The following is a 25,871-nucleotide window of genomic DNA, read 5'->3' as shown; positions in this document are numbered from 1 at the left end:
AGAAGCTCCACACAGACATCGTGAATCCAACAGGGGGTCCTGTAATGATGAAGCAGCACACTTTATTTGTTTCATAAGTGACTCTTTTAAATCTCTACCGAGGTTTGAGTGAATTAAAAATAAAGAAATATAATGATTTAAAAGATAACCAAGAGCGGTTAAGACTCATGTGTACTGACATATTATTTCAGTAGATTACTGCATTCATAAAAGATGAATGGCGCATATTATTTACTTCTTTTTTTCTTGAGTGGGCTGCAAGGTATGCAGAAAATGCGGCCAATCCCGTCTCAAACTGGCGCAACAAGTGCATCAGCAGAAAGGCACGCGCACGGACAGCGGGATCGCGCACGCGACAGGTAAGCTTATAGGATACGAAAGACTGGGCGGTCTCCTTCGTTTTATTTCTTTCGGTCTATATGGAGGACACGTATTGAATTCGCCACATAATGTCGCAGGCGACAACCAATGGAAGGAAGGCCTCCTGAACTTTGCTTTGCTGCGTGAAAGAATCGGCGAAACCGTGCAGGGAGACGTAGACGTATACCGAAGACGGACAGCCCCTGTCGAGGTAAGCTGCCATACCATACAGCCGTTTGTACCCTGTAGTAGTTCTGTATGTGGCTGTTACCGACGTCGCTGCCAGTCTCCATCGACAACCCTGAAATGTAGGTAATCAACGAGGTTAAATACAAGCGCGTTATGAATGACGACAGAATGACATTTTCACGTGTTTAATACCCAGCAACACACCCATTTACAGCCCCGAGTAGGCAGGGCAGCGGTTTTCTTGAAGCTCGGCTGCAATGATTAACTGACAAACGACTTGGCGTTTCAGATTTGCTGCTATATTTAGGGTAATCGAGCGGCTGAAAATGGAGATGAGCAAAAGGTGTCTGCGGTTTTCATAATCCTTTAGAGTAGACAGTGACGCCCCCGAGCTGTTTACAGACCAGAAGATCGTTGCCGAGCGTGGCGTCCGTGGCCAACCGCAAAGAAAACAACGCCGATACGTCACCAGCAAACCCGCAAGCCCCGCTTTTGCAAAAACTGTGACAGGCAGATAAATACAGAAGCACGCGATCTCCCGAGGCAGCGACACATTTGTCATCAGTCTAAGAAAGATATTAAGTAACCGTTAAGAACGTGCGGATTACGGCTACAATCGGAGTAGGTGCATCCCGTGAGTATACGACCTCGGTGGTACCTTTAGAATGCATCTGCTTGCTTCTCTCGACTTTGTAGATACAACGCAGCTCTTAAAAATCCAAAGGTTGTACTTGTTGAGGACAGTAGATTGGCAAGTTTAAGGCACCCCGAATACATCGACACTTTAAAGAACGCGCCAGTTAAAGCTGAATTATTATAATAGGATTTCTGCTTTGTGGTCCTACTTGATCTTTCGTATATTCAGAAATAAAGGGCGCTGGGCTGATGTGGAAGTTTGTTGGTCATAAAGTCAGCTGTGAACTTAGGCTCAGGCACACAGTGTGATGTTGGTGTTTACTAAATCCTTCAAGAATTAAAAATCTTAACAGGTGCCACGTCAGAAAGAGAACAGGACTAGTGGAACAATTCCATTGCTTATTGGATTCTTGGTAGTTATAACTGAAACGCAGGTTTGGGAAAGTTATATTTGAGAATGGATATTTGTTATAAGGATTATTTATTTAATACTTTGTTCTTACCATAGGTGTGTTTGAGCAGAAAAATGAGTGCTTAACACAAAGAAGTTGCCATGACTTTAAAGGTGATACACTTGAAGGGGGATGCTTCTGGCTGTTACTTAGACGCCCAGTCTGCCATTGCTTTGGCACTCTTGTACGTTTTTGACATCAGGGTGGCATGGTGGTATTTTCATCAGTGCTGCTGCCTCACAGATCTAGTATCCCAGGTTTGAATCCCATGCCCATTTGTTATCAGTGTGGGGGGCTGCATGTTCTCCCCATGTTCATGTGTTTATTTTTTTCCACAGTTGTTCAGGTTTTCCTTCCACATTACTAAAGATGTTCATGTTGGGATAACTGGAGACTCTTAACTGGCCCACAATGTGAGTGAATGTGGGTGTGTGGGCCTCTGCAGTGGCACCAGGGCCGTTTCTTGCCATGTACTTCGTGTTACTGTAATAGACTCCAGTCCCCCGCCTGCCACCCTGAGTTGGAGTAACCATGTGGAGAATATGTGTGTAAAGCTGTTTAATGAAGACTCTATATTTATTTCTCTTTTACTGCAGAATATTTCCTAAGCTGTATATCTCCTTGAGGGATGTTGCATTTTTGCAAAAGAAAGTATGCATTACAACTCCAAAATGTGTGCTCTGTGGAAAGCAAGCTGGGAATGCGCTTTGCAGGTAATACCAGTTTCTCTTTTTTCAAACGTGTTCTTGAGTTTCAAAATGGCATGGATTTCTAGCATGTCAATGCAAGGGCTGTTTTGCACCACAAACATCTACTGTATGGCCTGAGTTATGCCAGCTCAGGTCTTGCATTATAGATGAGTGTCAAAAACATGGCAATATCCACTCAAATTGCAGAAGTTACTGTTAGGGTTTGGATTTTGATTGTGTCTTCTCAGAAGGCTCCCAGCACCTGAAATAAGATTATTTAGAGGACCCTGAGAGACTGAAACAAAATCATGTAATTGTAGAACTGCTCACACTCCTTGATCAGGCATAAGTAGATCAAGGCACGTTGGCAGCGTTGGCACATATTATGACCGTTACTGCTTGGTGAAACTGCGAGATTCTGTGTCATCTTGTCAGCCACCATCGAGTCATGGCGTTTCATTAGGTGAGACGTAAGTGGAAGGTGTCTGATTGATCTGATTCATTTATTGTAATATTTTTTCAAAAGCAGTTAAAATAAATTTTTAAAAGAGACATGGCATGTACAGATTTAGATGGGAACAATATGGATTGTCAGTCTTATAAATATATAAGTAAATATAAAAGTCTGCATTTATATCTCCAAATATGCCCAGGTAAGCATATATATATATATATATATATATATATATATATATATATATATATATATATATATATATATATATAATATATATATTATATATATATATATATATATAATATATATATGGTACATATGCATGATTTGGATTCCTAAATGCTTTTTGCTCTGTAAAATAGTATGATGTGGTATGTTGCTTACTGTGTATCCAAGGGTGCACCAAAACACTTCTCGTACAACAATTTTCTTCCCAATAATTTCATATATCATAAAGAAACTGAGCTAATCGATATGTCTTAAAGCAACCTGGAAAATGCAAATGTTCTAAGTGGGAGATCATTCAACCCTACCCTCCACTGTGTGAGCCATGACCCTCACCGCACAGCCTGCAACACACTGGTTTAGATACAATTCTGAAGGCCTCAGAGCAGGTCGAATTGGGTCAAATTTGCACTGTGTCCCTCAACAACAACAGCTTATTTCATGTATAGCCCGAAATCACACAAGAAGTGACTCGGTGGGCTTTACCACAACCTGTTTTTTGACAGCCCCCCAGTCTTGACTCCCTAAGTAGACAATAAAAAAACTACCCCCCCCCCTAAAAAAAGGGAAAGAGAAATTGAAGAATTCTTGGAGAAGGCAACTCAGAGAGAGATCTTTTTCTAGGTAGAGGTAATGGGTGCCAAAAAATGGGGTAAACAACACAGAAAACAGAACACAAGTAATCCTCTTCACAGAGTTGGATGGCTAGTCTATCATGGCCACCTCAGAAATACAATACAATACAATGGAATAAAATACAATTCATGCATGGCACTCCTCACCAAGTGCAGGCGCAGACTGCTCTGAGAACTCTCATGGCAAAATGTAGGCATAGATTAAACCGCTCAGTAAATTCAGAACAATCACATTTGAGGGTACAGATTTGTTCAAATACATAAAAAACAAAGTAGAAACTAATTAACACAAATAAAAAACAACAATGTCAGCCAATCAGCTGATTGTAGAAAAGCAATCAGACACAGTCAGAGTCCTGCAGACCACCACCAACAAGCTGCCTACCCCATTGGCCATTCTACAGCTTAGTCAATGCTGGGCTGGCCAATCTGATGAAAGGACCCCTCTACCCGATGCTTCCAGAGATGACTTTTCCACAGGCAGGCAAACAACATCTTTAACTTCTCCCCTTATGAATGTCATCAGTCTGACAAGTCAGGTAGTGACTCCGATGGAATTGTACAGCTCTGCTTGTCATTTCTCGCATCTCTGTTTTGTGTTTCTCCATGTTTGGTATTTACAACTGGGTGGTTCTTCTTCACCCCAGGAAGACTGAGAAGTAAACTGTGATTTGTTTAATGTTTGATTTATGTTTTACAGTTAAAGGAATCTGCTGTATGTTTAAGGAAACATCCCTTACCTCTGGCTTTGAATTGCCTTGTGATGCAAAACACGGTTTTTAACATTTGAAATGTAGGTCACGATAGCCATACCCTGTTTCATCTCTAGAGTAGGCCGATTTTTGGATGGAGTTTGTATATTCTGCCTGTGACTGAGTAGGCCTTCGTCTTTGATTTAAATACCTGCTGTTTGATTGTCTCATGGTAGATTGTGAGAGACTGATTGTCTTTTTCTGAGCGGAGGCCTACTTTATTCTCATTGTTCGCAGGTTCAGCTAATCCTTTCAGGACTCATTGAATAGGCTTGATCAAAATCCATGTGCAAGAGGATTTTGGGGCGATGTAGTCTATCCCTGCAGCATTATGCACAAGGCAGGATCCAGCCATGGAAGAAGTGCCAGGCTGTACTCATGGGCACAGACATCGAAATGAAACCTTCATCTCTGTGATATCTGAGAAGAAGCCAAAGTACCCAGAGACATTCCACATGGGCAATGGGAGACTGCAGAAACTTTCTACTGACACTTAGCAGTCAGCTGGTCCCAGCAGTTAAAAGGCAGTCACCCTTTTTACTGTCCCACTGCACTCTCCTTACCTGGTATAAGATAAAGTTGTCACCTTGATTCAACACATAGAACACATCTGACACATTTCTCACACTCAGATTTTCTTTTTTTAAATGCCCAGCTATAATAACCAGTGTTTGTAGTGTCCACACCAGTGAAATGATATCAAGGTTTTGTCTGTTTGCACGATTACTTAATTGTACTGCACAGTATGCAGGGGGTGGCTAGTGGCGAAGCTGAAACGAGAACAAACATACGTCAATGACCCTGCAATGGAAACACGTGTTCAGTGAGAATCCCAGCATATCTCCTTAGTAACCAAGAAGAAGAAACGGGGCTTGTAAAGAAGTTTATGGTGAAAACTGTGTCAAGTTCAGTATATTAGATAAAGATGATAAAGCATTTATTTTTATTGTTTCTTCTTGATTAGGTGTTTTTAAATTAAAAAAAAAAAGTCTTAAGATGGTGTAACATGACAGCAGGTGGTGAAATGTTTAGTGCTGCTGTCTCTTGGGTTCAAATCATGGCTCAGTGACCGTCTGTGTGGAGGTTTCCCATTTTTCCTGTGTGTGTGTTTTTGTTTTTTAATCTTTAGGCTGGCAGCGGTGCGGTGGTTAAGGCTTTAGACCTCAAACCCTGAGGTTGTGGGTTTGAATCCCGCCACAGACACTGTGTGACCCTGAGCTAGTCACTTCACCCACCTGTGCTCCAATTGGGAAAAACAAAAAAGAAATGTAACCAGTTGTATCTGAAATGTTGTAAGTCGCTTTGGATAAAAGCGTCGGCTAAATAAATGTAAATCTTTATAGTTTAGTGTCCTCCCTGATTCAAAAGACCCATTTCATGCTAATTGTTGACTTTAAATGAACCCTGATTCAGTAAATGTGGCTGTGTGTGTGTGCAAGTGTGTTTTGTGATTTACTAGCATGCCAGCCAGGATTAGTTCCTTCCTTGCACTCTTTGCTGCATGAGGAGTCTCGTCTTGTTTGTTTTGTCATGGAATCGTGCCATGATCTGTCTGTGTGGGTAACTCCCGGTGGTCAGCTGCAAACCTGCAATGTCTGGATTACAGAGGCCCCTCAGAAGCAGCCCTCTTGTCTGCGCCGTGACCAATAAGAGAAGTATTATCCTCAGGAGCACCCACTGTCCACAAGCCAGTACCAGTGTGAGCACATTCAGGAAATAAATGGATGTTGCTGTAACACCATTAGTGGTGCACTTTTGATTTTGATTTGGAATATCTGGAGGTGTAGGGAATGTGAAGGAGCTAAGATGTAGTCGGGTTCAATCTGAGCCATGGTTTGCTTCTGTGATCCTGAGACTGTCACTGCTTGGGGTTCGAGTTTTCTTTTTTATTATCTGACCAAGGCCATGCACCACTATTAAGACAAATTAGGCATTCACTTAGGGCACAGATCATAAGGTGGGGGCATCCAGCCACTGAGGGTTAGCTACCAAACAAATGGTTGGCACACTAATAAGTTTGGCCCAGGGCACAAAGTGACCTAGCCCTGGCACTGTATTTGACATATCTGTATCTATGGGTGGCATGGTGACTTAGCACTGTTCCCTCACAGATTCCGTCTCCTGGTCTGTGGTCAGTGTCTATGTGGAGTTGTACACTTTCTCCCGATGTCTAAGTGAGTTCTCTTCCAACATGAAAAAAGACATACATTGTCAGATTGATTGGTGAATACAAATTGTCAGCATAGGAGTGCGGGTGTATGTATGATTGCCACTTGCCAAAACGGTGCCCCATCCAGGCTTCGTTCTTGATTTGCCTGTGATAGGCTCTGGGCCCCCACATCCCAGAACTGGATTCAGTGTGTTTGATATTTTGTGTTAAGCCGACATGTCTAATTCAAATCATTTGAACATAACTTCTCATTTGAGTGAATGCTTGCTTTAAATCAAGGTGTCCATTGTCCTTTATATAACAGGAACAACCGAAACGCTGCACCAAACTACCATCTGCAGCTTTATAAAAGTAAATATGTGCTTTGCTTAAAGATAAAAATATATATATATATATATATATAATTTGATAAGTTGTTTCCTCTTCTTCATAAAGAAGTCCACTTGGCTAGATCTGATTTTAATGGTATTTATTCCCAGGGGTTCTATTTGCAAGAACCCTTCTAGCTGAGTGGCTCCATGTATTTACAAGCCTTTCTCTCTAATGTCAATTATTTGTTTTAAATTTACTCTTAATTAGCTATCATTCTGTCTGCTATGCCACACTGGAAAAGCTTACTCAAATGTAAAATCTAATAACAATTCAGATTACTCCTGGACCAATATGACATATTTCTTCCCATTACTTGCTTTCTGTTTGTTTAGTCTGAAATGCATCTGTTCCTTCATATGTTGCATTCCATACTTATGGCAGATGTTTATTTATTAATATATTTGCTTTATATTACACTAAAGTGGTATTTACTCCAAATATGAAGAAGCAAACCGAGGACCTGTAAGGTTCTTTGTTTCTCAATCACACTACGCACTCTAATGTCCTTATTCTTTTACGCAGTTGTGCATCTGGGCCTTCCCCTTCTTTTTCAATCCTGGTTTTCTTAAGACAGTACTAGACATTGTGAGCCCGGGTCCGAACACCATCGGACTAACACCAGCACTTTACACAAAACACACGTTTATTTTCAAGCACAGTCCCACACAGCACACAGTGCTCCCAGCACAAATCACCCTTAACATGGGCCTTCCTGTCAAATATCCATGGGCCACCTTTCCTCTCCTCACGGGAGCTTCATCCTGCTCCCGCTCCCAACTCTAGCTCCCTGTTTGGAGTGAGGTGGCCCCTTCTAATTCCACCCGAATGTGCTCTAGGTGCCTGATGACACTCTTCCGGCAGCACTTCCTAGTGTGGCGGAAGTGCTGCCCTTGCACCAGGAAGCACTCCGGGCATACCTGGAAGGTCCTTCCTCCACCTTCCCAGGTGTGGCGGAAGTGTCGGTCTCTCAGGCTCCATGACACTTGGGGCGGCCCCTGGCGGTGGCCACGGGCCCCAGTGGGTTTGAGCCTCCTTGCCCCTTCCCCATGGTCCCCTCAACATCCAGAGTGGTTGCCCCCTCGTGGCCCGGGGGGATGTATAGATCACCTCCTGGTCCTTCCAAGCGTCCCAGCTGGGTCTGACCCCCAGCCTCTTGTGACAACACCTTTGAATGAAATCTTCAGTTTCTTGGCAATCTGTCACATGGAATAACACTTCTTTCTTCAGAAAGCTGTTTCACTTTGGCCATTTTTGCACCCAGAAATGAACTTTAGGAATGCCAGTACTTTGTAACCCTTGTGAACAGAATAACAAGTTTCAGTAGTGCCAATGCAAAGGTTTCTCTAATAACCAATTAGCATTTAAAATGACTATGAATAAGATAAGGGAGTTTATTATTAGGACACTAAAGGAATGGCTGCTGAAAATGGGGCTTTGCAGTCACACGTGAATAAAAAATAAAAATTTAGTTATTTCAAGCAGTAATAACTGTTAGAAACACGTAGGAATGGCTTGGTATTTTTAAACCAATTTAATAGAATTTTGATTTAAGAATTTCTATCAAAAATATGAACATTTCTGGGTGTGTCCAGACTTTGGACTGGTAAAATAAGTGCAAGTCAAAGAGAATGCGGTCTTTAAACATGGCCTGCAACAATTTCAAATGAACTGAGGGATTATGGACTTGTACTGGTCAAGCGTTATGAATATTGGATGCAGGAATCCTTGAAGTAACTGATTAAAAGCAAGAAGATTTTTTGTGTATAAGCCAATCTTTAACATTTCCACGCATTTATCATGAAGCACATTACAACATTTTTTTTTTTTGAGTCAAAGTAGATAAAAGCATTGCTATGATATTTTTTGCTTCCTGCTACAGTTACAGGAGATTAATCCAAGCCGTCACTCTGGTACTGGGAATCTGCTTTTCTATCTTATATTATATGCAAAATAATTGAAATAATGAAACACCTGTTGTGATAACTGACCTACAGTTCACAGTCTTGTCAAGTCTTACTCTAGATAGTAGACCTGTCCAAAGACATTCACATTTTGGAATAGCTTAGTTTTGCTCTTTGTATTCTCATTTTTCACCCCACATCCCCAAAAATGTGTGTGTGTGTGTGTGTGTTTGGATGACTGGTGATGCCAGTTTGGGCTCATGTGAGTGGATGTTTGAGTTGGCCCTGTGATAGACTGGCACTCCAGGGTGCTTATAAGGATAGGCTGTTACCGCCAGTGACCTAGAATGATGCTGTTCTTTTTAGGGGTCTTAAGTGTTGTTCAATCCCAGTTAGTATTCAACACATCATTGATCTTCATTGCTCGCCATTATCATGCTGTTATTTAGATAACATATCTTTGACACAGCTTGAGTAAAGTGGTGAAACGTATACGTTGCATGGTGGATAGAATTAAGTAATAGAAAATAAAAAATGAAATTAAGTCGTTCAATGTAACTCGGTGAGTGATTTATAAGAAGTTGCCAGATATACTGTATTTTCTTGAAATAAGAGGAGAAAGTGCATTTCAGTTATTATGAATTTGTGTGCAAGACTGGGTATTGGAGGTCAGTTACTGCATCAGGTATTTCAGTTTTTCAAAGGGGTGCAAGATGGCATTTTTGGGGGTGTGACAAAGAGGAAGGCTGCTTCATGATTCGCCAGAATTGAGTGAGGTGTGTCGTACGACTTTATGGTGGTGCAATCAGTGTTTTGCAATATGCTGTCAATTGTAGGTCATTTATTAATTAGTGCTTCTGTTCTACCATACAAAAAGAATCAAGCATTACGAGCACAATTATCACCCGTGAGTGAGACGCTGAAATGCACGTTCTCATGGGCTGCTTGCTGCAGGTGGAGCCTTCATAAAGTAGATGAACTTTTTTTAAGAGAATGGAATTTGGGCTTCACAATGATCTGTAGAGAAGGACGAGGTCTAGTTTTATTTTCTGTGCAAGCCCTGATTGTGAAACATCACTGATTTTGTGGTGCAAGGGAGGTACACGAGGGACTGAATTGAATGCAACACCTGCTGATTACACTCAGTCCATCTCCCCTGCTGGTGGTCCTGGCAGTAGTGCAGCAATTTTAAGCGTGTGGTGCATCTCTTTTTGAACTGCAGTGCTGGTGTTACTGGGGGACAAAGCTCGTTGACTGTGTTTCATTGCTTAGCACTGTGCCAGCACCCATTGTTTCGGGGGGCTTCCAAACCCCTCTAATGTTGATTGTGTGCCATTTGTTCATGGAGCTTGATGTTTTGCAGGACACCTCCATCCCCAGACCGTTAATCTAGTGTCTAAGCTTCTCGGGGGACACATTTACAAGATTATTGAGATTTATAAAGGTAACCTACTCAATTTATGTATAAGTTTTATGTACTGAGTTAAAAGTTTATTATTCTGAGTTCAATTTGCTCACTCACAGTAGTGTATGTTGTTCATAATTTGTGGTTCAAAAATTAGAAATTTGACTTCTTCATGTGATATTATTTTTAAAGGGGGTACAAGCATAACTCATACATTCACCAGGGGTGCGGTTGGGAACCACTGCTGTAAGATGTAAAAGCAGACTGCCAGTACCAGAATAATGGGTCTGATTCATCTGCTGTAAGTGTAGCAAGATTTGTGTGTAAGGTGAACACCATCTCTGTTCATCAATTTTTATTACGTCTCATGATTTCTGTCACACAAAATGGGAAGGAAGAAGGAAGTACCCTGCATTTGGCAGGATTTAAGGTATCCTATCTTCATTTTTAGTGTTTGTGGGACATGTGGTGTAAATCCTTCTAGGATTTTTATAATCTTGTTATTTAAGTTATTTCTGTTTGGTTTTACAGGTTTGTTGCTGATAAGAGTTCAACTTGTGCTGAACAGAGTTTAACAAAACCAGGAATTCATATGAAGCGAGGATTGCTCTCTGTCGGTCAAAGGTAGGTGCTGCTATTTACTGACACTGTTATGCTTTACGTACTGAGTAGAAATGTACATACTGTATATAAGGAGAAATGGAATATTTAGTAAAAATCCAACAGTACATTTACTATAATGTGGAAAATTAGATTGTAGGCAAATATATTTTAAAGCATCTGCATGTATTAGACAGTAACTAGAGTAATAATATTTATAGGCGACTGATAAGGATCATATTTTCATTTACAGTGCCATGCATACATTTTCAAATACTGGATTTCAAGTGATACAATTCATTCTAATTTCCTTTTTTAATGCAGACTCACACACTCCATAATAAAGATTTACAACAATAATTGCTCATTTTCCAGTAGATATCTTAAAATCTTCATACCTGCTCATTAATTTTTGGCCTAGTATGGTGGTATGATCCTTGCCTCAGACACTCAAGTAATATTTAGTGTTTTTAATTATTTATTTTTTTGTGGCTCAGTGGATAGCATCATTACCTTCCTGCTTCGTGATAATGGGCTCTGATCAAATGCCTGGTCTCCACACAGACAGTAGTTTATATTTTCATCTCACTGTTTTCTGTAAATTCTTAAGGCCATAGTGCATGAAAATCCCAGAAAGGCATCTATTTCTGTGTGGCTGGAACCACAATGTCTGGCACCAGCACTCATACCATGGTCAAAGTCGCTTATATCACTGGTCTTGCACATTGTAATATTCCTCATGTTTTACAAGCGTATGGCTCAGAATATAAACAGGCGAATATGGGGCCTCAACCTGAGCTTCAGAACAGGCCATCCACCTGAAGCTAAGCATATTTAGGCCTGGCCAGTACTTGGATGGGAGACCAACTAGGAAAAGCTTGGGTGGCTGCTGGAAGAGGTGTTGGTGATGCCAGCAGGGGGCGCTTACCCTGTGGTCTTTGTGTGGATCCCAATGTCCCAGAGTAGTGATGGAGACATTGTGGTGTAAATATGGCGCTGTCCATCAGATGTGACATTAAACTGAGGTCCTGACTCTCTGTAGCCATCAAAGATCCCTGGGCATCTTTTGAAAAGAGTAAGATTTAACCCAATGTCCTGGCTAAATTGCCCATCCTGACCCCTAATCATCCTCTGTCTCTAATTGGCGATCTCTGGCACCCCTTCACCACCTAATAGCTCATGTGTGGTGAATGTACTGGTGCAATAATGGCTGCCATCACATCATCCATGTGGGCGCTGCAAATTGGTGGTGGTTGAAGTGGTTCCCCACTGTCCATGTAAAGTGTTTTGAGTAGTGATAAAAGTGTTATGTAAATGTAATTCATCATTATTATTATTATTTTACATTATAGTGACTGGGCGGCACGGTGGCGCAGTGGGTAGCGCTGCTGCCTTGCAGTTAGGAGACCCGGGTTCACCTCCCGGGTCCTCCCTGCGTGGAGTTTGCATGTTCTCCCTGTGTCTGCGTGGGTTTCCTCCGGGTACTCCGGTTTCCTCCCACAGTCCCAAGACATGCAGGTTAGGTGCATTGGCGATTCTAAATTGTCCCTAGTGTGTGCTTGGTGTGTGGGTGTGTGTGTGTGCACCCTGCAGTGGGCTGGTGCCCTGCCCGGGGTTTGTTTCCTGCCTTGCGCCCTGTGTTGGCTGGGATTGGCTCCAGCAGACCCCCGTGACCCTGTAGTTTGGATAATGGATGGATGGATCATAGTGACCACCTGCAATTCTATTTTAAGAGGACAGGGAACATAATTACACTAAATCATAATACTTAAATAATGAACAAAACAATATTCAAAACATTATATACAGTACAAAAGGACAAAAAGCTAATCATTAACATAATATGCACAATATTTAAATAAAAATAAAAAGATCACAGCCAGGGTTAAGACCCTGGCTAAAACATGACCCTGTGTCTGAGTGAATTTTTCTCCAGTTACGTCTGTTTTTCTCACACATCCCAAAGATGGTAAATTAGGAATTCTTAATAAGCACTGTATGAATAAGTGTGGGCCTATGTATGGCTGCTTGGCCGTGAGAATGGCATCCCATGCTAGGCTGGTTCACAGGGATAGACACCGACAACCCTGATCATCACTTGGATAAGAGTGTTAGAAAACAGATGAATAGATAGATGGATCTTCTTTAAGTCTTCTGGTGTGAGGGTCTACAAGCCCAATCCTCTCGACACATTTGCTTCAACTCCAGGCACTGAATTGTTGCTTTTATAGAACTGACCAGTGATGTGTATTTCTTGAATGTGCTCCTCTCTGATCTTCCTGCTGTGCTTGTTAGGTTACCTGATTGGTGTAAACTGACCCCGTGGGAGTGTGAGTGTGCATTTGAATGGGACTGGCTCCCCCGTCCTGGGCTGTTTCCTGTTTGTGTGAAGTGCTGCTTTCCATAACCCTTAATTGGATTAAGAGAGTTTCGGAATGATGCTTATAGAGAAAAGCCAAGCAAAATGACACCTTTTATTGGCTAACTAAAAAGATTACAATATGCAAGCTTTCGAGGCAACTCAGGCCCCTTCTTCAGGCAAGATGTAATCAAATGATGCTTACGAATTGTTTGTTGGGACTTTTCATTCTGAATAAAGACTTGCAAGTTCAGAGCAGAGCAGAAAAAATTATATATGGCGACTGTGCTGTACAGTATTTAAAATTTTCTTACTCATGAGGTACACAGCCTTTCAAAGGTGCTAAAATGTTTTGAATGACCTAATTTCTGAAAATGATAGCTGGTCTTGGCAAAAGTGTGTGTCACTAATGGTTGGCTTTCTGAATGTCGTCATCAAGAACTGTAAACAGTTGTGAAACTGTGACTATAAATCAATCTAGTTCAAAGGTGCTTTACTGGTAGGACACACTGTACACAAAGGTACTGAACTGATAAGACAAAGAAAGCAGAAGAGCACTAAGCAATAAACAACTATCCATCCATCCATTTTCCAACCTGCTGAATCCGAACACAGGGTCACGGGGGTCTGCTGGAGCCAATCCCAGCCAACACAGGGCACAAGGCAGGAACCAATCCTGGGCAGGGTGCCAACCCACCGCAGAATAAACAACTACACACTCTAAAAATCCATCCATCCATTATCTAACCCGCTATATCCTAACTACAGGGTCACGGGGGTCTGCTGGAGCCAATCCCAGCCAACACAGCAAGGCAAGGCAGGAAACAAACCCCGGGCAGGGCACCAGCCCACCGCAGGGGACACACACACACACACCAAGCACACACCAGGGACAATTTAGAATCGCCAATGCACCTAACCTACATGTCTTGGGACTGTGGGAGGAAACCAGAGCACCTGGAGGAAACCCACGCTGTATAAAGTGCTGTTCATTTTCTGAAAAAAAATCCATAAAAATCTGCTTAGATATTGATGATGGATAGAGATTTGTATTGGTGTTTAAGGTTATTGTTATATATCCAGTCGACATGATGACCAAGTATTATTAGGCAGATGTATACCTTAATTTGAAACCTCTGGATTCTTTTTTTGTGATTTGTTAAAGTAATGTGAAATTTGCTAAGATACTGGCAGATTAATGGCATACATTGTAATATCACAGGGTCGCCTCAATTACTTGAAATCCAAGACTTACATGTTATATCAGATAATATTCAAAGAGTAGGTTCAAACTTGCGTTTTAAAAAGCGGATATAGAAAATGAGTAGATTGCTTTAGCAACCAATGTTTTCAAATATTTTACTTGAAAACTTAATCTTGTAGGCCACACTACCAGAACTGGAAGCATTGCACTTTTAAAAAAAATGAAACCTAGTTTAGAATTGCACAGATGTTAACAATTTTTTTGCTGAAGCCTTAAGGGATTTCTACTGACAGAGAATAATGATCCTTCAGTTTTCATTTTACTTTTTGTGCTCTGCTGTTGTGATCAGTCTTAGACCATCAGTTTATATTTGGAATCAGAGATGCTCATTGTTCACTGGGCATTTTTTTGCTGATGCTGCTTTAATGCTCAACACATTTTTCCCTCAGAACAGATTTTTTTTTGCTTTGGACATCTGCTCCACGCCTACTGAATATAATAGCAACCTCTTATTAGATATTTCTGCTCTTGCAAAAAAAAAAAAAAAAAAAGCCATTTTTTTTTTGCAAGTGCTTGATGCCAACAGTGATGATATCTGTTTTATATACTGTAATATCTTAGATTGCTATTGGCCCTAACATTTTGTGTTGATTAGATTTTCACATCTTCAGGGGGCCGAGGGCGCAGGTGTCTTGCAGATCCATAGCCCTGGGTACACATCCTAGTGCAAATTTGACCCTTTTGTGGGAACTTGGACACGCTCCTGGATAGATCTGACAAATTAATTCCTTTGTTGTGTTCAAAATTGATAACCTTGGACTGGATTAAACAGACATCATGATGGATGGATGTTTAATAAAATACACATTTTGAAAAAATAAGGGAAAATGTGTCAAAGTGGTAAAGTACAGGAAAAGAAAAGCATTGTGTTAAAGTAGTCTTTTCTGCTGCGGTGGGTTGGCACCCTGCCTGGGATTGGTTCCTGCCTTGTACCCTGTGTTGGCTGGGATTGGCTCCAGCAGACCCCCGTGACCCTGTGTTCGGATTCAGCGGGTTGGAAAATGGATGGATGGATAGTCTTTTCTGGTATTTTTTTTTCTGCACCATGTTTGTTATGAAAAGCAGTCTCAAGCATGGCAAAATGGGGGTGAGGCGTCTAAAAGGAGCTATATAAGCAGGTCAGGACCTATAGTAGTCTGCTCACAAGAGGCTCGCCCAGTCCCGCTTATTCCCAACTACATAAGGAAAGCTCAAATCTTTAAGTTTAAATAGTGAGGTTTAGCTTTTCAAACTTTCCTGTGATGACTGATAATCATATGATTCTTGTAGTCCCAAAGCAAGATTTTTGGGGTCCTGGGAGCATAAAAAATAATAAGTATAAGTTTACGTAGTCGTAATCAGTTCAGAAAAGCCTGTGTATTCGGTCAGTGGTTCTCAAGATCTGACGTGGGGTCGCCCTCTTGCTGCAAGTTTTTGTTTCAAGTAGTTTCACAATCAGTGAGTCGCTTTGTCTCAAGTTTAATCTAGTTGTTTAATTAAGTGGACTTTCATTTTCTTCTTCTGTTATTCTGAATTCGGACCAGTGTAGAAGTGTGAGATTTTAATTTATAAGAAATTTAGAAAAATGGGTATTAAAAGCTTAACACTCTCTTGTCTTTTTCTTACTTAATCAACTGTTGGTCTGCCGAGTTTGTTCTCTTAAGCACATTATAGTAATGACAGTCAACAACACGCAGAGTAGACGCCAGGGCAAATGATAATGACAACTGAAACTACTTGAGTGCCAGGCACATTTGTGTGCTTGTTGGTAAATTGCAGCTTACATTATGAGAGCACAGGGAAAACTGGAAGGAAAGAAGTAATCATAACAATCTTAAAAATCAAGATTAAAAACCAGTTAATTATCCCCACGTAACATGCATAAATGGCCCGGCTACATTCCAATAAAATTTATGCAAGCCCACTTTGTCATTTCTGAATGAACCGCAGACATAGAAATAACAACTTACTTAATTAAGATAAGAGTCAAATTAAAAGCAAACATTGGCTTTGATGAAAGCCCACAGCCATAGTGGGCCCCAGGACTGAATTTGTTTTATACTATGTGTTGTACTTACTTGGTTTCTGAACTTGAAATAATACATTGTTTTTAAATAAAGTGTGAACACACTTGTTGATAATATTATGGTTCTTTTTATCTATCACCACATTGCACTGTAATAGGTTATTTAGTTAAAGTCAATCTGAGAATGCCTTTTGAATGTGTGAAGTATTTATTTATTTTATCTTTCATTAAATGATTGAACTTTTTCAAACCTGCTTAATCCAGTTCAGGGCTGCAGAGGACCAGGACCTATGTTGGCAGCACGAAACGGCTTTAAGCAGCATACCAGTCCATCAAAGACCCCACTCACACATGCACCTACACTCCCTTTGGGCCATTTTGGAAACATATTTAGTAATGTGGGAGAAAATGCACAGAAGAAAACTCACAAAGAATTGGGGAGAACATGTAAACTTCACTTGAGCAATGGCCGGACATGTGCCACCAAACAATGCTCCATTTTCTGTTATGGTTCGTTTCATTGGGAAGTTTGCAAGGTCTCTCCATGTCTGGTCGGGTCTTCCTCCTGTTTTTAATCCCACAGACATTCATGTTTGTTAATCAATTACCCCAGTATGGGTGAAGTGCAGTGTGTCTGTGTGCATCCTGTGATGAAGTGATGATGGTTCATCTAAGAATAGTTGCAGTCTAGAGGCGGGGGATGAAAGGTTATGAACTGGAAGAACATGGAGGAATAACAGAAGAAGAAACCATGAATGCCTTAATTAAAACAAAAAACAGCAAAGCAACTGGGGCAGATGCGATAACAGCTGAAATCTTTAAAGTATGGGGAACAACAGTAGGTAGATGGCTAAGGAAAATCTTCTGGCAGGCGTGGAACATAGTGGGAATAAAAGAGGAATGGAAAAGAAACATAACTGTACCAATATATAAAAATGGAGACTCTACAGATTGTGATAATTACAGACTGGGTATAAGTGGTGCATTAAAGTATATTAAAGGATAATAAAAAGAAGATTAAGAACAGCAATAGAGAATAAATTACATAAAGAACAAGCAGCATACAGACCAGGAAAACTAACACAGGATCACATATTCAACATAAAAATAATAATTGAGAAAAGAATAAATAAAAATAAAAAAGTATACTTGGGATTGATTGGTTTAAAAGCAGCATTTAACACAGTACCACAAAGATACATGGGAAACACTGGATACAATATAAGTGCCAGGAAAATAAAACAAATTACAAAAAGTGTTCATCAAAATTGTATAGGAATGGTAAATGGGCAGATATCAGAGCAATGGGACACGCAAAGGGGCATTAAACAGGGAGATAGCCCAAGTCCTCTATTATTCTTGATATACATGATATACATTTACAGTAAAGTTAACATGGACGAGAACAAAATTAGAAGTACAGGATTGGGATACTTTACATTAAAAACAGTTATTGACTCGGGATCCGGTATGTGTGGATGACATAACATTAATTGCAACAAGAGAGGATCAGTGACAAAAGAAATTAATAGCATGGAAGAGCAAACTAGAAGCAAATGGTATGATAACAGCGGTAGAGACAAGTAAAGTAATGCAAATAACAAGGGATCACCAAGAAGTGAAATCACGAATGTGGATACAGATGGGTGGAAAACAGCTACAAAATGTACCAATATATAAATACCTGGGAGTAATAATTAGTGAAAATGGAAAAGATAGATGAAGAAATTAGAAACAGGAAAAGTAAGGCAAATAAGTAACAACACCCTAATAGAAAAGAATGAATTAGGGGTACAGTAAAAGCGAAGCTGTATCTTTATAAAACCATATACAGTATGTGCCAACAATAGTATACGCTGCAGAATCTTGGGCAATACGGGATCAAGAAAGATCTACAATAACAGCAGTTGAAATGAAGTATTTAAGATGAGTGCTTGATAAAACAGGATAAGAAATAAAAGAATCCATGAAGAACTGGAAATGCAACCACTCATGGAAATCCTAGAAATAAAACTGCTACAGTGGTTTGGACATATAATAAGGATTGAAAGTATCCCTAAAAGGTGTTCAAAATGCAGTTTGAAGAACAAAAGAAGAAAATCTCAAAGAAGCAGCCAAAAAGTGAGAGATGACCATGGAACATATGAAGATCTTATCAAAAGACAAAATAAATCACACTCTTTGGCTTTGGCTTACTCTTACCCCGTAAGGTAAATTGGGAGAAGAGAAAGTAATTATTTGAGTAAGAACTGAGCTCCCTGCACACCTGAAATGGATAAGCCAGTGGAGAGGAGAATGGATTTTCTGAAATGTACCAGGCAGACTCTCAGAATTCATTTGGAAAACACTTGTTCGGTCTGAGAGAAGCTGTGTTATGTACTTTGAACGTTCAGATATACTTAGGTGTGCTTGGGACATGTGCTATTGACAAGTGCTTGACAGTGTTCAGATGTTTAGTATTTTGATCCAATAAAACTTTGATTAAATGTAATTTGTCATGTGCTAGTGAATACTTAAGTACGTTTACATCTATGGTAGTCATTATTTACCTCTGATGTTGATATGGAGTGATTAAACACGTACAAGATTTTAAAACTTTCTTTCTGCCTGAGGCTTGCCACCTAAACTTGAACAAGCCAAGGCCTTTCCAGCCCAGTTGCTGTCAGATTCTTGTGATTAGGCAAAATGGAAGATAGCCAAATCCACCAAATAATCTTGCCCAGAAGAGAAACTTTTAATATTTAAAGTATTCATTAAAGTAAGTAGTAAAATATAAAAACACAAATTTAAATAAATGAAAAAAAACCTAAATACTAAATGACAATAAATAGTTTTACACAAAACAGCATAACAAAGACAAACAAAAAAGTAACTAAATTAAGACAAAACTCAACTAATTAAAAATCTCTTATTCAAAAAATCCAAGGCTTGGGGACAGTTCCCCAGCTGTGTTGTCAAGGGGTCCCATCTGCTTTGACTCAATATAAAGTCAAGGCCCAGTATATTTGAACAGAGAACTAATAGATTTATAATGCCCATGAAAAATATTCACCACCTTGGATGTTTTTACATTTTATTGTTATACAACATTGAATCATAGTGGATTGAATTTGGCTTCTTTGACCTTGATCAACAGGAAATGCCTATTTAATTTTAAAGCAAAAACCACAAATTAAGAATTAAAATAAATATTCACCCCTTTAATATGAACAAATTAATTAATCACTGGTGCCACCAATTAGTTTTAGACGTCACATAATTAGTTAAATGGAGATCACCTGTCTGGGGTTTCAGGTGATTGCAGTGGAAGATCCAGCTTGTGGTTGAGTCAGTATGGTGACCTAACCTACGTAATGAAGACAAAAGAACACCCCAAGCAACTTAATGAAAAGGTGATTGGACTGCACAAGTCACAGGATGGAGACAAGAAAATGTTCAAGTCACTGAATATCCCTTGGAGTTCAATTACATGAATCATTAAGAAATACAAAGAGTATGTCAGAGCCGTGTCTCCCCGAGGGTGATCCAGCTCATAGGATCCTCATTGTTCGGGACCTGAGTGGCTGGACCAGGCCAAGGGGGTCACCCACGTAACAAGGAATCTGGCTGCAGCAGATAGAGGGTCATTTCCAGGGGGTGGGACTGGACCGCGTGTCTGCCTGGGGGGTTGCCAACCGGGATTCCAGGTGGTGCAGTGGTAGTGCTGCTGCTCTGCAGTAAGGAGATTGTGGGTTCGCTTCCTACATCCTCCCTGTGTGGAGAGTGCTTTGAGTAGTGAGAAAAGCGCAATATAAATGTAAAGAATTATCATTATTATTATTATTATCCTGAGTTGTTTTGTTGTGTGGTACCAGTGCATGCTCCCCAACTTGACTTGACTTGATGTCAGAGCTGTAAATCTGCTTAGAGCAGGCTGTTCACAACACTGAATGATCATGCATGAAAAAGATGATTGGGGGAGGCCACGAAAAGACCTATGATAACTCTGTAGCAGTGACAAGCTACAGGGCCTGCGATTGGAGAATCTGTGCATAGAAATAAATGTTGTTCTTGTTGTGCAGACAACAACTGTTACCTGGGCGTTTTACCAGTCGCAGCTTTATGGGAGAGTGGCAAAGAGAAAGCCACTGTTGAAAAAACATTTACATCTCCGCTAGAGTTTGCCAGAAGGCACATGGGAGACTCTGACGTCAGCTAGAAGAAGGTTCTATGAGACCAAAATTGAGCTTTCTGGCCATAAGACTAAATGCCTTATACCAAACACTACACATTATCAGAACCTTACCATCCCATTTGTGAAGCATGGTGGTGGCATCATCACGATGAGGCGATGCATCCCTGTAGCATTGCCTGGAAAGTTTGAGGGTTGAGGAGAAAATGAATGTAGCAAAATAAAGGGAAATCTTGAAGGAAAACCTGAAGCAGTCTGTAAGCAACCTGCACCTTGGGAGGTTTGTTCTCCAGCAAGGCAACGACCTCAAGCATAAAGACAAGCTACACAGGAATATCCAAGAGTGGCCTATTTAAAGTCCAGATCTTAATCTAATTGACAATGTGTGGCCGAACTTGGGAAAAGGTGATCACTCAGGGTCCCCATGCAACCTGATAGAGCTTAAGCAATTTTGCAAAGAAGAATGGAGACAAAGAGAAGTGTCCCCAGATGTGCAAAGCTGGCAGTGAGAGACCTGAGCACATAGACTCAAGGCTGTCATCTATTAAATACTGACTTGATGGGGGTGCATACTTATGCAATCAATTCATTTGTGTTTTATATTTTAAATAATTTATACTCCTTTGCTGAGATCTGTTTTCACTTTGACATTAAAGAGTCTTTTTCTGTTGCTCAGCATCAAAAATAAATTAAATACAGTATGATACAATATTTTATATTAAAATGTGAAAACTTCCAAGTGTGTGAAGACTTTTTATAGGCACTGTGTAATTAGCTTATTACAATAAAAAGTGAATAATCAAAAAAAGAAAAAAAATATATAAACAGAAAGAAAATATAAGCAGAATTTACGAAAGGTTTGCAAAACAGCAAAAAGATTAAATAAAAAGAAAAGTAACTTGACCTAGGGATAAAGGTCTGGCTGTACCATAACACTGAGCATTGTAAATTACCAGACCTAGGGTAAGGGAGTGGAGATAAGGAGGTGAAACAACACAGAATTGAATCCAAGATCAGAAAAGGGAGCGGGAATACATTACATTATAAAAAGGACAAAACAAATAACAGAGAAAGAGAATTGCAATCTCAGGAGGAGGACTTGCACAGCACTTGTTTCTCCGTTTGTTCCTCCTGGGCACCCAGCTCAGTCTCCACTTTGTTCAGGGCTGGCCTGTCTGTGGCTCTGCAGTGACATAAAGAACAGCTGACTGGCCTGTTCCTGTGTTGGCCTCCAGCCCTGTGCTGCCGGACAGGTTTGCACACAGTGCGGGGCGGACAGCTTTCTTTTTGTGTTTCAGGGTTGGATTGCAACTGATCTTACAGCTTTGCAGTGGAGCAGAAACGGTAACCGCTTAATTTAACTGCTGTATCTGTTAATTTTTATGACGCAGACTCCTTCATTCTGCAGTGAGTGGGCTGTTGTGCAGCACCAGATAACTTGTGGGAGAGATTCCTTGGTGCTGTGGGTGTGAAAACAGAGATGCAACCTGCTTTATTTTCAGAACATCTATTTATATATAGGTTTTGGGAGGAGGAGGAATAAAACTAGACCAATATTACTTATTAAAAAACGAGATTGATGTCTATCTGTAATTACAAACATGGGGCACTGAAATGCCACCTAAAGTCATTTAAATTGTATCTTACACTCAGAGCTACTTAGCTTGTGTCGTTTGTATTGTCTTAAGATACAGAAGCACAAAAGTGATTGTATGTTTTCTGTTTTTTAGGGAGGCTGTTGCCATTTTTGTTTAAGATTGCCACTTTGAAACATATCAAAAAAAGGCTTTAAACGTTTCAGTGCATACTGAAATGAACTTTGAGTTATTTATTTTTAATTTCATTATATTCATTTGATCTAATTTAGTGCCTGGTCATTATCTTTGTGGACTTTGCATGTTCTCCCAATTCATTTATTTGTGTAAATGTCTAGGTCTTTATAGCTTGTATATTTGCCTCCCAGTAATAAACCTGAAAGTTAGGTATTGCCATGCCACCTTTTGGTTAAGGTCTCTGTAGAGTCATCTTTTAAATGCGTGGACATCTCGAATTCCAGATAAACGAGATTATAGTTGAGTTTGTTAAAGAACTATTTGTTAATGTAGATAGGGATGCTCTGAAATAGAAACAGAAGCCTGGGAAGGATGTTCATCTTGACAGTACTGATTCTCCCTGCTAATGTGAGATGGAGGGTAGGCCATCTGTTCACAGCTTCTTTCATTTTTTTCCCATGCTGACAGCAAAATTGTGTTGAGAAAGATCTTTATATTTACTTGTGATGTTTACCCCTAGATATTTAATCTGTTCTGAAAAGACAATCATATACTGTAGATGCCCAGTCTAGTATGGTGTGTTAGAGAGTTCACAGGAATAAACACAACTATTATTCAAACTGATTTTGAGTCCCGATATCTTTTGAAATTCTGCTAGTGCATTAAGGACTAATGTTAAAGATGTTTGTGAGTCTGATATATACAGTACCATATCATCTGCAGATAGAGATATTTTCTGTTTGAATCCTTCTCTGATAATCCCCATTACCTCTCATGTGCTTTGCAAATGAATGTCCAGCGGTTCAATGGCAGTTGCAAAAAGCAGTAGTGATAGAAGGCACCATTGTCGAGTAACTCATTCTGGTTTGAAGTAGTTTGAGATCGTGTTTTAAATACAGACTGAGGCTTCTGGACTGGTATAAATTAATTTTACCAGTGCACATATATATGGGCCAAACCCAAATTTGTAAAATATGATGAACAGACAGTCCCATTTGACTCTGTCAAAGGCTTTTCTCATCGCAGGTTAAGGTTACAAAGAGAAGAACACACAGGGTAGGAATAAGGCCAAGGTAGCCCCTTACAACTAGAATACATTTCGGTGAACTCCCTAGTTCTATGTGTCAAGGCCTGAGGAGAAACAGTTATAGACTGGAACTTCAGGGCCCCAAATTGTTAATATAGGCAGTATGACATAGTGGGTGAAGAACTGGACTTTAAACTGCTGGTTCAGTCTCTGCCTTTGACCTACTATGTAACCCTGGGCAAGTTCAATTATCCTGACTCCTTTCAGTCTCTATAAAGTGCATACTGCAATGAAAACAGTTGTGCTATGTGTTTCCCATAGAACTGATTTACTGTATATAAAATTAAAGAATCATAAAATGAAAAGCCATTAAAAGAAAACTTTCGTGTTTGAATACCTAAAGCGCTTTACTCAAATATGTGTGTATCAATCAAAAATAACTCTAGGTGTAATAACCTCTAAAAATGCAGTTATAACCCTGTGTGCTGTAGAGTATTTAATTATCCATCACCATTTAAATTAGTTCTGATACTAATGAGCAAAGTTATTGCATTGGTTTGGACACGTTATTGCGAGATTGCGTGGGTTTGGACATGTGCAGAGGAGAGATGCTGGGTATATTGAGAAAAGGATGGTAAGAATAGAGCTGCCAGGCAAGAAGAAAAGAGGAAGGCCTAAGAGAAGGTTTATGGATGTGGTGAGAGAGGACATGCAGATGATGGGTGTAACAGAACAAGATGAAAAGAACAGAAAGATATGGAAGGAGATGATCCGCTGTGGCAACCCCTAACAGGACCAGCCGAAAGAAGAAGAAGACTAATGAGCAAAGTTATACAGACACCAGCGCTCAGGGCTGAATGGTACAGCCTGGTATGAAAGCAAAGCATAGAATGGGTGGTCCACTTTCAGTTTTTTTTCCCCATTTGTCACAGATGCAATAAAATTCTTATTTGTGCTGGCACTCATTTTTATAAAATAATGAAATAGTGATTGGTGACACGGTGAAGGACTGGTAGTGCTGCTTCCTCACAACAAGGAGACCAGGATTCAACAAGAGCAACAAAAAACATTTATTTATATAGCACATTTTTATACATGAAAGTAACTTACAGTGCTTTACAATATTAATAGCTAAAATAGTTACAAAAAGAAAGGAAGAACTAGAGGACAGTTATTTATAACAGTAGAGAATCTTAATGTAAAGCTTAATTACAGTCTATGGTCAGATGTCCGGGAAGTCCTTCATGGACTTTTCATATTCTCCCTGCGTCACCCTGGGTTTCTGCTCACAGGCCAAACACATGCAGGTTAGGTGGACTGACGATGCTAAATTGGCCCCTGATGTGGATGTGTGAGCGTGTGTGTGCATGTGTGTTCACCCTGTGATGGACTGGTAACCTGTCCAGGGATTGTTCCTGCTTTCTGGGATAGGCTCCAGCTTCTCTGCAACCTACCCTATGTATTGGAAAATGGACAGATAGACAACATAGTGTCCTTACATAAATGGATTCTGCAGTGGGAAAAAGGGAAAAGGAAAAACAAAATGCAGTGGCCACTATGACCTATACTCTGTCCGATCATGTATTTTTTTTAACCTGTTTGTCCATTCCTAGGTTAGAGGAATTTGAAATGAAAGCTATTAGGATAAACCTTGCTTTTTAGCACAACTGGAGCAGCGCTTATGTGCAAATATGAGTGTAGCATCCAAAAATAGTTCTGAGTGCCCACCTCCAAACAGTAATTAGATCCCTGAGTGCTGTAGAACTACAAGCCCTTGCCAGAGAGCACTGTTGTCTTTTTACCTTGGACTTGGTAAGGGCATCCACTAATCCTAGAAGTGATTTTAGGGGTGGCCTGGAAGTGACCCCCAGCATGCCAGGGATCACAGGCCTTAAACTGAAAGTAAAGATGTGGAAGGGAAACGAGGTGTGTATGTAGGTGGGGAGCAGACAAGCTGTCCGCACTGATGGAGAGGAGTTGTAATAGCAGTATAAGATAGTCTGGCCTGGTGGGGCCCTGCTAGCATGTGTTTATTTTCATCATGCTTCCTCTCTTTGTTTAAGGTTTCCTTCATTTGTGTTAACAGAACCCCTTAGTTACCTATTTAACATGGTCTGCAATTCATTTTACGTATTTCCTGATATAAATCAATCAAACATAATAAATATAAAAGCTTCTAGAAATTCCTTAACAACAACATGGTGTAAGTACAATAATGTATAATGTGTAGGTTGTTCACCTGTCCTTAAGTATTAATTAAAATGCCAGTCAGTCTCGAACCCGCTATATCCTAACACAGGGTCACAGGGGTCTGCTGGAGCCAATCCCAGCCAGCACAGGGCGCAAGGCAGGAACAAATCCCGGGCAGGGTGCCAACCCACTGCAGGACACACACACACCAAGCACACACTAGGGACAATTTAGGATCGC

At 40.3% G+C, this 25,871-nt stretch overlaps 1 protein-coding gene across 3 annotated transcripts in view; it reads left to right on the top strand.

The window, feature by feature from the left end:
* Positions 1-373: 373 nt before the first annotated feature.
* arhgef37 (Rho guanine nucleotide exchange factor (GEF) 37) overlaps positions 374-25,871 on the top strand; it is a 61,691-nt gene continuing 36,193 nt past the window's right edge. Inside the window, exons 1-3 of one of the 3 annotated variants that reach the window (XM_028812912.2) lie at positions 374-571; positions 2,234-2,350; positions 10,775-10,867. The gene's annotated coding sequence lies outside the window, so the exon portion shown is untranslated. Of the gene's footprint in view, positions 572-865; positions 1,184-2,233; positions 2,351-10,774; positions 10,868-21,839; positions 21,987-25,871 lie in introns of those variants that run through there. The other 2 variants (XM_028812911.2, XM_028812913.2) reach the window with 2 other exon arrangements.

This window comes from Erpetoichthys calabaricus, chromosome 11, assembly GCF_900747795.2.
Source record: "Erpetoichthys calabaricus chromosome 11, fErpCal1.3, whole genome shotgun sequence".
In the NCBI taxonomy this organism is placed as follows: domain Eukaryota; kingdom Metazoa; phylum Chordata; class Cladistia; order Polypteriformes; family Polypteridae; genus Erpetoichthys; species Erpetoichthys calabaricus.
This window is presented reverse-complemented; position numbering and strand designations above follow the sequence as displayed.